At 42.8% G+C, this 14,066-nt stretch overlaps 1 non-coding gene across 1 annotated transcript; it reads left to right on the forward strand.

Annotated features, from left to right (window-relative positions):
- The first annotated feature begins 7,489 nt into the window (after positions 1-7,489).
- Positions 7,490-7,564, forward strand: Trnas-cga (transfer RNA serine (anticodon CGA)). The gene has a single exon. It is a non-coding gene; the product is annotated as a tRNA-Ser (tRNA).
- The last annotated feature ends 6,502 nt before the right edge of the window (positions 7,565-14,066 follow it).

The following is a 14,066-nucleotide window of genomic DNA, read 5'->3' on the forward strand; positions in this document are numbered from 1 at the left end:
AAATCACCTTATCGTGTCTATCACTGTACTGTGGCCGTTTGTCTTTCAGTGATCGGCTCAAACACATCAGCTGCTTTCGATAACGATCTCCTCTGATTGTTCCCGTCGGTTGCAGTAGTATCGAAAGCTTTCTGTTTTTCATCATCATGCCGGTCGTCAACGTCAAAATCAGCGTTCTTGAAGCATGGAAACCATTTTCGGTAAAGTTCTGTCACTAAGAGCTTTTTATGAGCCTCTGTCGCAGATTTCTTCATATCAAAGCAGAAAATTATAACCTCCCGCAGATGACGAGAATTGGGATCGTAAGTTGACATATTCAGCCGAGAATAACTTCAAGATGCAATCAAAAATCGACTAATATTTTGATGGCGTTATGTTCTCAAATGTCTAAGCTTACAATATGACACGACCTACGACTTGCGCTCCTACTTTCCACTAATGCCGTCTACTGCAAAACGGCGGAAGGAAAGTTGTAGACCTAATAGTAATTTTTTAATTATGTCACGAATCAGAAAGGTTTCATTTATTAATTTTTTGTATGTTTTTGACGAACACGTATGATCATGTAACAGCTCAATACTTATATTAACAGTTATTTAAATACACTTAACATTAATAATATTGATTATAATAACAGGACTACATAAGACGTAATTTTAAGCTTTGATTATCTTTTGGTACGTTGCCTAGGTCAATAAGATTCTCTTAATGTAATGTTTTCCGGAATTGCACTAAGGACGCCTGTTTCTTCGTCGTTTATTACCTTTCACATTAAAAATAACTATCGTCGATTTTCTTAATATTGAAGGGAGATTCGTATTTCAACATCTGACGAGTCGTCACACAAGGTCTTGAAGTGAGATGATGGAGAAGGAATTCTGTCGTGTCATTTTCACAAGAGCTATTCTGGCGTTTTCCTTAAGCTATTTAGTTAAACTATGCTAAACCTAAATTTTGGTGGGAAAACGAGAATTTCAGTCGCCATCCCTACGAATGCTAAACAAGTCACCACCTTATCAGGACGTCATCCCGATCAGTTCTTAATTACTGGTGTTTGAAAGGAATCAAGGATGAGAAAACAAAGGCAGTGATAGCAGGAAACAGCGTTATTGCTATAAAGATAAGAATGTTACGCCTAACAACCTTGGCACGCGGGCACGTGTGCCCTCTGAGCGGTATACTGGTAAACAAGTTAGCAAGACCTGATAACAGCGAAAGAGATCCCGCTCGTGCAAAAATGTTATCTAGAAACTCGAGCGTGCCACGAGGAAGTAAGTTTCATCTTGTGCGGAGTATGTCTTATAACTGCTGCGTATGCAAAGTTCTGCGTAGCGCCGGGCTGTCTAGTGCTTCAGGCACTTCCAAGTCGACCGTGTTCGTGAAGAAGGCTTCTCAACTAGCGGCGTTGTAGTCCGCTCGCTGCAGGTCTTCGAGAAGCACCTGCCCAAACACTACAAAACTGAGACTGTCCTGCTCTTATCTGGATTAGCTGCCGGTCGCCTCCTTGGAATTCCGGTGTTTTTAGTTAAGTCTCTCTCCGTATATCTAGGTGGTGGTTGTAGTTTTGAAACATCCCCTTGGAAAAAATTCATGAATTACTGTGCTGATAAACCTCTACGTTGTTTGATTTTCAAACAGCTGAGCAAAACTGAACGTACTCAGACATTCACTAAACTGACACACAATACTTTTAGCGCAACGCAATCTCACTTTCAGTAATCCCTACAAAAGAATGGCCCTGACTAACAATAACCTATACCTTTCATGAATCACTTACCTCACAAAAATCTTCGTTACTCGAACTACTGCAATACAGCGAGTGCCAACACTGCCAGCTAAATAAAAGATTCTAACTACTGAAGGCACTAACTACTGATAGGCATACTTAGTAAATGAAAGATTTTGATAGAGAACAAACAATGAACTGGGTGATCAAAAAGTCAGTAGAAATTTGAAAACTTAATAAACCACGGAATAATGTAGATAGAGAGGTAAAAATTGATACACATGCTTGGAATGACATGGGGTTTTATTAGAACAAAAAAAAACAAAGTTCACAAAATGTCCGACCTATGCGTGTCGTTTGGTGCTGATCGTGTGCTCAGCCACCACTTCCGTCATGGTTGGCCTCCCAGGTCCCCAGACCTCAGTCCGTGTGATTATTGGCTTTGGGGTTACCTGAAGTCGCAAGTCTATCGTGATCGATCGACATCTCTAGGGATGCTGAAAGACAACATCCGACGCCAATTCCTCACCATAACTCCGGACATGCTTTACAGTGCTTTTCACAACATTATTCCTCGACTACAGCTATTGTTGAGGAATGATGGTGGACATATTGAGCATTTCCTGTAAAGAACATCATCTTTGCTTTGTCTTACTTTGTTATGCTAATTATTGCTATTCTGATCAGATGAAGCGGCATCTGTCGGACATTGTTTAACTTTTGTATTTTTTTGGTTTTAATAAAACCCCATGTCATTTCAAGCATGTGTGTCAATTTGTACCTCTCTATCTACATTATTCCGTGATTTATTCAGTTTTCAAATTTATACTAACTTTTTGATCACCCGGTATTTACCTTAATAATGTTCAAAAGTCAGTATATATATCAGTTCATGATATCCAATATTACAAATTTACTCTTTCTGATGGACACACTTCCAGATCGTCCGCTACCAAAACTCCGCCATCTCTCTCCCCACATCCAACACTGCTGGTGGTTCACCTCCAACTGCGCAGCGCTACGCGCTGTTCACATCCAACTGCCCAACACTACAATGGCAAATATTCCAACAATGCAAATCAGCCACAGACTGCACACAGCACAGTGAGTGATTTTCATACAGAGCGCTACGTGGCGTAACCAATATAAAAACCTAAACAGCCTACTTTCAGTTTTTCGTTTAGTCAGTTTCGTTAGCAGTTCTGGACTTAGAAATCGTATGGTGATGTCCGAGATGGAAACAGATAAGGGAAAGGGGAATTGTATGGATGAAAACTGTTTCTAATGTAAGACGAAAAATTCCAGTCAGTGAGTGAAACACCACATAGGGAATCTGTAGACCTAATATTTTATGACGTACGATCACATTAGAGAATATCAGAGGGAACAAACCTAAAGTTTTCACATGTTAACTTGAAGCACGTGAAGATTACACGTAGTTCCTTTATACTCGTACGTATAAATACTTTGTTAAAAAAGAACAGCATGTAAATGTAAATGTCGTTTGACTAGGGCCTCCCGTCGGGTAGACCGTTCGCCGGGCGTAAGTCTTTCGATCTGACGCCACTTCGGCGGCTTGCGCGTCGAGGTGGACGAAATGATGATGATTAGGACAACACAACACCCAGTCTCTGAGCGGAGAGAATCTCCGACGCAGCCGGGTATCGAACCCGGGCCCTTAGGATTGACATTCTGTCGCGCTGACCACTCAGCTACCGGGGGGGTCAGAACAGCATCTCATGGAACTTCCTGGCGGCATGGCAGATTAAAACTGTGTGCCGGACCGAGACTCGAACTCGGGACCTTTGCCTTTTTTCTTTTCAAACAGTACATTTTTGCAATTGGTGCAGTAGTTTCATGAGCATTAATGATAATTCATGTCTGTTCTTAAATTCCTAATTGTGTACGCTTGTGCGCCACCTGTTTGTTGTACACTCAATAACATCTTTATTTGTGTTTTGTGCGGCCTTTCACAGTCATTAAACTGCATGTGAAGGCTTATTAATTTAATACGTAATATAAAGTAAAAACTCTCACGTCTTTACATTCTTAGATCTGTAAGAAAGATACAAATACTGGACGTGTAGCAACGGGAACTGTGCAGCTGTTGGAATCATCATTGTGGTTTCTACTGTTGTTTCAGAAACTGATTAGCAGCGGCAACTGTGGCATTATTATTATACATCACACGTCATTCTCATTCTGCTAGTTACCACAGCTTTTGATTTTAACATCCTACATTATTACGTCCACGTTCAATTGTCATTAGGGAAGACGTAGCACAACCAACGACTCACGACATGCAGAAACCTGCCTATAAGCAGTAAGTGGGATTTGTATGCCATAAATATAAGGAATTTTAATCGGTGGTGTCAGATTACGGCTTGACTCGGCTAAGAAAGGATTCCAAGAGATATATCTACGAGATCCGTCCTCAGACCATGTGCCACAAATTGTAAGATGTGCAGCTATAAGATGAATAGGAAATTTCTGCAGCGTACCACGCACCACAGTGTCACGTGTGAAGTGCCTTCTCAGACTTCAGAAGGTCTCAGAGTCATTGCAGCTGTGCTTACAATACTGATTCTTTTGTATTGTGTGACGTCAATGAACATGTCCGTTTATTCCTTCTATTAAGAACACGGACAACTTGTTCTAAGCATTTACTGTGTTCTTTGCATTTGGGATAGAATATGTAATTCATCTCAGAGCCCACATCACATTAGTAACAATAATCATCCTTAAACGTTTTCGGGGAAGTCACATGCAACATACCACTCACAGTAAGATTCTGTCTCCAGAAAGAACTCGATAGGTTACAAGAAATGCGTTTTATGAAAACGTTCCTTGCCGCAAAAGAAGGTCACCTTAAAATTAGCTAGTAGGAAACAACTTTCTCTTGAAGTAGCGTCGGTGCATGTCTAATTGCTTGTGCTACTAGTCAGAGAGTATCCACAATTAACTTGATGCGTAACAAGACGTAAAAACTAGATAGATAGCTGACATAAATTGCGAAAATATTATAAGTAACTCCTGAACAACTTTGTTCGCCCAAACAATTGAGTCACAAAATAAAATCTTAAACCGGCCGGAGTGGCCGAGCGTTTCTAGGCGCTACAGTCTGGAACCGCGCGACCGCTACGGTCGCAGGTTCGAATCCTGCCGTGGGCATGGATGTGTGTGATGTGCTTAGGTTAGTTAGGTTTAAGTAGTTCTAAGTTCTAGGGGACTGATGACCTCAGAAGTTAAGTCGCATAGTGCTCAGAGCCACTTGAACCGTTTTTTAAAAATCTTAAGAAATACATATTTTTCCGAGAAGGAATTGAATATCTTCAACATCACCTCAGTTCAGACACGGTATCATCCACTCAGGGACGTTTGGAAGCCATTGACATGTTACCAACATATTTGAACCAGACACATGTCCTTACCGATCTATATCAGCTATTGTGGTATATTTATTCCAAATACATCTCACATTAAGAACCCACCAAATCAGTTTAGATGTAAAAGTGTTCCAAGTAAATGGTCTCCAGGATGTCATGCTGCATTCTTTAAGCAGAAAACGACGGTCAGATGCGCTACATGGTTGGCAACTTTTAAGCCATGCTTTATGCTATGGAATAGCCTCTGTGTTTTTTCATTCGAAACTCTGTTAGGAGCCACCAACCAATTGTATATGCATCAGATACGCACACATTAATCCTGACACTGTGGCCGAGCGGTTCTAGGCGCTTCACTCCTGAAACGCGCTGCTGCTGCGGTCACTCTACATTTAATACCCTCTCTAGCTTGGCCATTGTCCGTTATTTTGTTTCCGAAGTGACAAAAGTCATCTACTACTATCAGTGCCTCTTTTCCTAATCTAATTCTCTCAGCATCACCTGATTTAATTCCACTACATTCTATTATCTTTCTTTTCATTTTAATTGTCCGTCTTATATCCTCATTTCAAAATGCTGTCTGTGCCTCTCAGCTGTTTTACCAAATCCTTTGCCGTCTCTGACAGTTTTTGTTTCTTGTCCCTGAAATTTAATTCCTACTCCAAATTTTTGTTTGGTTTCCTTTACTGCTTGCTCAGTGTACGGACTGAATAACATGATAGGCTACAAACATGTATCTTGTCTCTCTCCCTTCTCAAACACTGCCTTCCTTTCATGAACCTCGATTCTTCTAACAACCGTCTGGTTTCTGTACAACTTATAGCCTTTCGCTCCCTGTATTTTACCCCTGTTGTATTCAGAATTTCAAAAAGAATGTCCCAGTCAATACTGACAAAAGCTTTCTCTACCTTTACAAAACCTATAATCGTAGGCTTACCTTTGTTTAACCGTCTCCTAATATAAGTCCTAACGTCAGTATTCTTCGGGTGTTCACGTAGGCCGGCCGCTGTGGCCGACCGGTTCTAGGCACTTCAGTTCGGAACCGCCCTGCTACTACGGTCGTAGGTTCGAATCCTGCCTCGGGCATGGATGTGTGTGATGTCCTTGGGTTGGTTAGGTTTAAGTAGTTCTAAGTCTAGGGGACTGATGACCTTTGATGTTAAGTCGCATAGTGCTTAGAGCCATTTGAACCATTTTGAACACACTAAAGACACTTCTATTAGTAACGCAGCTCTCTCGGTGCGTCATTGTGATGATTGGGCGCCGTCGGAAACGCTGTTCATGGACCGCTGTTCGACTGTGTGGTAGCGCAGTGCGATCTGAAACTATGAGACCTGGAGCCACCACCACATCGGGCCAACATCGGTCCTGAGAAGCAGCTTGCCGACCATCAACGGGGGCACTGGGTCACTGGCGTTAAGGCATTGCCTGCCGCCTGCTGGACTGCGCTGAATGCACTAGCCATGGCACAACATAAGTGGCTGCACCTAGCCGAAACCACCCGGACCTGGATTCGTCGATGACTGACTCAGTTGCGTCATAAGCCACTGCCCGGCCGACACTGTGCTCTGTCAGCATTACGGGGTGGTAACATTTAGAAGGCCACTTCCAGAATTGAGCCACGGTGGGGAGCCTTAATAAGCCAATATTCAAGCTGTTTGATTGGCACTGCATGACGTCTCCCTGCACCCACAACCCCCAGCTGTTACAACTGGTGTCACAACACTAGCGTCGACTTTTCAGTGCAATGTCTGTCCGTGTAACGAGTCAAGAAATTTAATTGTTATTGTCGGAGTGTCATTGGCATGGAAAATAAACTTTTTGTAAGGTGAATTTTGTTGCAAGTAAAGAACCAGTGGATTTGTTACGTTTCAGAAGTAATGAAGAAATGACTACTACATCAGACGTACGATGTGTAAGTTGGAACATCACTCAGCACTATATAGAGAATTAGTATCAGCAGTATGTTTCACATGTAAGCATTACGGGCATATTGCTAGACACTGCTGAGAATCAAAATTGATGAAGATTAGATGTAACAAATAAGTTAACGTATTTTATTTTATTTGTCTCGTTATTGTTGGTGATTCACAACGAATGTAAAGAAGGGCCAGGGTTTGGTGGTGTCAGGAATGCAAAGAGCATCAGAACCAAAGGCTATTCATATATTGTAGTGCCAATAACAGCAGTTAAAGGGAAACTGCATGGTGTATTAGAAGTGCAGTCACAGCAACCAAAAATAAATTTGTCAAGCACAATTTAATTCTTCCTGGCAGATTAAAACTGTGTGCCGGACCGAGACTCGAAGTCGGGACCTTTGCCTTTCGAGGGCAAGTGCTCTACCAACTGAGCTACCCAAGCACGACTCACGGCCCGTCCTTGCTTGGGTAGCTCAGTTGGTAGAGCACTTGCCCGCGAAAGGCAAAGGTCCCGAGTTCGAGTCTCGGCCCGGCACACAGTTTTAATCTACCTGGAAGTTTCATATCAGCGCACACTCCACTACAGAGTGAAAATCTCATTCTACAATTTAATTCCCTCCTTTTTCTGGTAAATCAACTAAGGATGTGCAAGCGTTTGTGGAGGATCTAGGTATTTTGCGGAAGTGGAAGGGTACTATGACGCAGAACTTTCTAGGATAACAAAATTAAGATTAACCGGAGGAGCAAAACATATGTAGCTTATATCGAGGTGCCCAAGGGCGCTAGAATATTTTAAGAATTTAAAAAAGGGTTGATTCAAAAGTCTACAAAGCAGGAGAGGACGAGGTGTTTTAATGAACAGCTGGGCATGGTAAGAAAGAAGGGTACGGAATCAGTAGAAGAATTTTTGGATAGAATAAGGAAGATGAAGTACAAGTTGGGACAGAATTTTATAGTGGATGAAGTAATTTTGTGAGAGGATGAGCTGAGGGCACTTGGCGCATTTTTAATAGGTTTGCCTTCAAAAATGTACATGAGAGTACGAACAGCGTTATCGATTGATACGCGTGCAGCTGTTAACGCAGTAGAATGCGAGGTTTGTTGCAAGTTACATGGGCAGTGATATCGGTCAGTATTAGGTGTTGCAGACTGCAAGAGCTGACAGGTACGGGAATTACCGCACAATCAACTTAAAAGCTTATGCATACAAGGTTCTGACAAGAATAATACACAGAAGAATAGAAAATAAAATCCAGGATGTGTTAGATGACGATCAGTTTGGATTTATGAAAGGTAAAGGCACGAGAGAGGCAGTTCTGATGTTGGCGGTGATAGTGGAAACAAGACTAATGAAAAATCAAGATACGTTCAACGGTCGATTTGCAAAAAGCGTTCGACAATATCAAGTGGAACAGGGTGTGCAAGGCTAATACCAGGGCACAAGAAAAACACAAAGAAGCAGTGAGTCGTGCAGCGAGAATGTTGCAATACTAAACTGACGTAAGAAAATCGCAACACTAAGAAGTTGTGCGACGTAAGCTGAAGTAGGTAGGCGTGTAGCGTTTGAAAGATGCTGTCTATTCAAATTTCCTGTCAGTCGCGTAAGTGGCGCTAGTGGCAACACTATTGAACATGCAAATCAGGTTTGTATTAAGTACACGCTATAATGGTCCTGACAGTAAGTTATCTTTGTTTTTGGACGTGGTGCGTTGAGGTCAGTCAAGAAAGCCTTGAAGGAAACAAAGATGCCATCATCAATATCTTATTGACTTTGAACAAGGTCGTCAAACATGGCTTCGAGAAGCTGGATGTTACTTCTGCGATATTATAGAGACTTGACAGGAATGTACCCACTGTACATGATTGTTTGCAGTGGTGGTCACGAGATTGCGCTGTCGCAACAAGACTGGGATCCAGATGGCTACGTGGCACTACCGAGAGGGAAGACCATCGCGTTCGATATACAGGGTGTTACAGAAAGGTACGGCCAAACTTTCAGGAAACATTCCTCACACACAAAGAAAGAAAATATGTTATGTGGACATGGGTCCGGAAACGCTTACTTTCCATGTTAGAGTTCATTTTATTTCTTCTCTTCAAATCACATTAATCATGGAATGGAAACACACAGCAACAGAACGTACCAGCGTGACTTCAAACACTTTGTTACAGGAAATGTTCAAAATGTCCTCCGTTAGTGAGGATACATGCATCCACACTCCGTCGCATGGAATCCCAGATGCGCTGATGCAGCCCTGGAGAATGGCGTATTGTATCACAGCCGTCCACAATACGAGCACGAAGAGTCTCTACATTTGGTACCGGGGTTGCGTAGAGAAGAGCTTTCAAATGCCCCCATAAATGAAAGTCAAGAGGGTTGAGGGCAGGAGAGCGTGGAGGCCATGGAATTGGTCCGCCTCTTCCAATCCATCGGTCACCGAATCTGTTGTTGCGAAGCGTACGAACACTTCGACTGAAATGTCCAGGAGCTCCATCGTGCATGAACCACATGTTGTGTCGTACTTGTAAAGGAACATGTTCTAGCAGCACAGGTAGAGTATCCCGTATGAAATCATGATAACGTGCTCCATTGAGCGTAGGTGGAAGAGCATGGGCTCAATCAAGACATCACCAACAATACCTGTCCAAACGTTCACAGAAAATTTGTGTTGATGACGTGATTGCACAATTGTGTGCGGATTCTCGTCAGCCCACACATGTTGATTGTGAAAATTTACAATTTGATCACGTTGGAATGAAGCCTCATCCGTAAAGAGAACATTTGCACTGAAATGAGGATTGACACATTGTTGGATGTACCATTCGCATAAGTGTACCCGTGGAGGCCAATCAGCTACTGATAGTGCCTCCACACGCTGTACATGGTACGGAAACAACTGGTTCTCCCGTAGCACTCTCCATACAGTGACGTGGTCAACGTTACCTTGTACAGCAGCAACTTCTCTGACGCTGACATTAGGGCTATCGTCAACTGCACGAAGAATTGCCTCCTCCATTGCAGGTGTCCTCGTCGTTCTAGGTCTTCCCCAGTCGCGAGCCATAGGCTGGAATGTTCCGTGCTGCCAACTCCGCATTTGTAAATATTGCACTGACTGCAAAACCACGTTCGTGATGAACACTAACCTGTTGATGCTAAGTACTGATGTGCTTGATGCTAGTACTGTAGAGCAATGAGTCGCATGTCAACACAAGCACCGAAGTCAACATTACCGTCCTTCAATTGGGCCAACTGGCGGTGAATCGAGGAAGTACAGTACATACTGACGAAACTAAAATGAGCTTTAACATGGAAATTAAGCGTTTCCGGACACTTGTCCACATAACATCTTGTCTTTATTTGTGTGTGAGGAATGTTTCCTGAAAATTTGGCTGTACCTTTTTGTAACACCCTGTATAGCTGTGTCGCATCGTACTGCTTCTGCAGCAGCAATCTGAGCAGCAGTTGGCATTACAGTGACACAACGAACTGTTACAAATCGGTTACTCTAAGGACAGCTCCAAGCCAGACAACCTGTAGTGTGCATTCCATTGACCCCACATCAGCACCATTTGCGGCTTCAGTGGTTTCAAGTGAAAGCTCATGGGAGGGAAGGATGGAGGCCTGTTGTATTTTCTAATGAAAGCTGTTTCTCCCTTGGTGTCAGCGATGACCGTGTTTTGGTTAGAAGGAGGCCAGCTGAGGACCTGCACACAACCTGTCTGTGTGCTAAGCACACTGGACCTACACGTGGAGTTATGGCCTCTGGCACGATTTCTTATGACAGGAGGAGCGGTCCCATGGTTATCCCACGCACCCTGACTGCAAAACTGTACGTCAGTCTGGTTATTCGATCTGTTGTGCTTCCATTCATGAACAGCATTCCAAGGAGTGTTTTCCAATAGTACACCGCTAGCCCAGAAACGGCTGCTGTAACCCAGCATGCTCTACACAGTGTCGACATGTTGCCTGGGTCTGCTTGATCAGCAGATCTGTCTCCTATCGGGCACTTCTGAGATCTAATCGGATTACAACTCCAGTGTCATCCATAAAAAGAATTAAACGTCTCTGTATTCAGTGATCAAGAGCAACAGGCATCGAATTCCATCCCATAAAGTGACATCCAGCGCATGCTTGCATGCTTGCATTCAACATTCTGGCAGCTACACCGGTTATATTAATGTAGTAGTATTTCATATTTGGAGTGGCTTATCTCGCATTTTCATTAACCTGTGACCTTTTCATTAACCTGTGACCCTGCAATGTCAGTCACTTACATATGTTACCTAGACAAACATATTCCTGAAATTTTGTTACGCTACATTAATTATTTTTTGATACTGCAACTTTTCTTTGGTTAGTGTATTGTGGCCAATGATTAATGTTATTTACTTCTTATACCTCAAAGTGGAAGTCGAAGGAATTGTTCGTAGAATATCGAGGGCGACCTCAAGTTGTGGAAACTAAGTCACCAGTGAATGTAAAGATCCAGTTACCGAGGAAGACGACCTGTTAAACGCTCGAAACCGGTTCGTGAGAGTCTGGAAGTAATTCCAGGAATTGTGAGGTTATAACGAAGAGGAAATGAGAAAATCAAGAGCGAGGGGAGTAATGAGCGAGAGGGTTGGACGAACAATGGAGCAGAAGTCCACAAACGTTAGGCACTAGGAGATAAGAGTGGATTTATGGTTTTCGGTTGTTAGGTATAAGTATAGAATGTTGCACAGTGCACGCACGATGAACTGCTGTGGGGCAGGAGGGAAATTTTAGGGGGAACAAAGAGTAATAGGTACGACTGTCCTCAGTTTAGTTACATCAGCACACAGTATGGAGAAGGAGCGGACCATAGGCTCAGCCATCTTCAGATTAAAAGCATTACAGAACTAGCACCTGGAAGGTGGAGTGCTGTTCGTGAAGTAAGAATATGTGGTGATTACCAGTCACCGATGGGTAATGCAGGTGGTATTTAACACGTGGGAAATGCGGAGCAAGGTGAGACGACTAGAGGAACGGTTCGGCAGTTTCCAGCAGAATCAAAGACTCCTTAGAGGAGTTATGCCATACATGGAACTTATGAGAAACTGAGGGTAGACATGACGCAGGTTCTGGGGATTATACTGCGTATAAGGAGAAAGAGAAGGTGTACTGACAGGGGAGGCCGACTTCTGAATACTGTGATTGGAACAGATGACAAGGAGGACATCAGGAGGATGAACGACACGGCAAATGTAGTAAAGTAATTGGTAAAAGGAAACAAGGCACCAAGTAGTGGCACATAATACAGATCGCAAATTTGGAGAAAGATGTTTTAAACATTACTCAATTATTACGCCAGCTGTCTCCGGAGGTAATGGACTATGAGGAAACTGTGGTAGATCTGTAAACCAGTACATTAAGATCTAACAATCAAAAATAGAAGTACTGGATAGGGACGCATTTATAACGAAGTGATTACTGTCCTTGAAGAACAGTGTGTGGAACGTAGCAGAGAGGTATAGCAATTGCAGGAAGTTACGTAACAGGCTGTGCGAGGACGACTGAAATTAAACTTGTTGTTACCATATCAGTGCCTGGAAGTGCTACGGAAAGAAACTTGTCATAAAAACTTGCCTTTCTATTTTAGCCTAGTCACAGTGGAAGCAAGGACCCCTGGAACAAAGGTCTGCATTGAAATTTCCATTCCAGTAGCAGGAGAGCGATACCAATGTTTTGTAGTCCACGCATATCCTGTGGAGCGGGAGACACTGAGGAAACTTGTCAGGATAAGAATGCTGCGGTTGTTACTAATTGCAGAGGACAAGAGTAGGCATGAGAAAATCGAAGAAGTGGACTTACTAAGGTGTTACAGAGGTCAAGTTACGCTTTGTCCAAACAGGGTAGTGAGAGAGGGACAGAACTCTTCCACAGTAAGTTATTTCTGGGCAAGAAAACGGAAAAGGATGACAAGAAAGAAGTGATTAGGCGTGAACTGGACTTCCAGCAGGTTGAGGCACATGAATGTACTATAACTTAGATAAAGTGATGGTATTAACTAGTTGCTACGAATAGGGAAGGCTCATGGCAGCAAAAGAGCTAGAGCCAGACAGAAGTGAATTTCTAATAAATAAGACATCACATTATTTCGTGGGAACCACTTTCCGTCTACCTCTCGCAATTTCAGGAATAGCACAGCATTCCGCAGTCTCGGTTGTATTGGCGAGAGGAACCTATGGAAATGTTACCAGCCACGAAATCGATTATGCTTAACCAGACTTTAGGATTCAACCCAATTTAATCGATATACGAACTAGTAAACGTCTATCTCCGTGGAGACATTGATGCAGTATGTGAATCTTCATCAGGTTATCTTCCATTAGGAACGTGGATGCACTCAGCGACTGTGATATGACTTACAAATGATAGAACACAGTAGTCAGTCCTCCTTTTCTTGCACATTTTATTCGGAAAATCTAGATTTCTGCTAATGCCTAGCCATTATCAATGCTACGCACTTGACCAGGCCCAGCAGTTCCATCCTGGAGCGACAGTATGGGCGTGGCCTTCAGAGAGCATCCGGAGAAGAGCATCTACGGTGGAGAAAGAGAGAGAAAGATATAAACAAAATATTAAATTATATCCAGGTGTTTTAGCTTACTCCTTTTCTGGGTGCATCTTATATTTAGTATGTGACTTCGTTCCGAAGTTTTTACTTCTAGTTCAGCCGTTTTCTTTCAGACATTACTAAAAAGCAAACAAGAACACTAACAATGAAACCTGCAATATAAGGACGACTAATTGTTGTGCTCTATCATTTGTAAGTATGTGAATCTACTGGAAAACCAGTACCAGAGAGAAACAACCTTGACCAATTTCATACCAGGTATCACAGCGTCACTTACTCTGCTAAGCGTAGTCCTTGTTTATATGCACAAGAAGCGTAACACAAGACGAAGTCCAGGCCCAGCAACAGTGCAAATCCCGGTGGATTGGATTCCCATAGCCTAAGAGACAGTACATGAACTCTAAACGTAAGTGAAGCTAAGCTAACTAACGGAGCTTAG

The sequence above is a fragment of the Schistocerca nitens genome, chromosome 1 (genome assembly GCF_023898315.1).
Source record: "Schistocerca nitens isolate TAMUIC-IGC-003100 chromosome 1, iqSchNite1.1, whole genome shotgun sequence".
Taxonomy (NCBI): Eukaryota; Metazoa; Arthropoda; class Insecta; order Orthoptera; family Acrididae; genus Schistocerca; species Schistocerca nitens.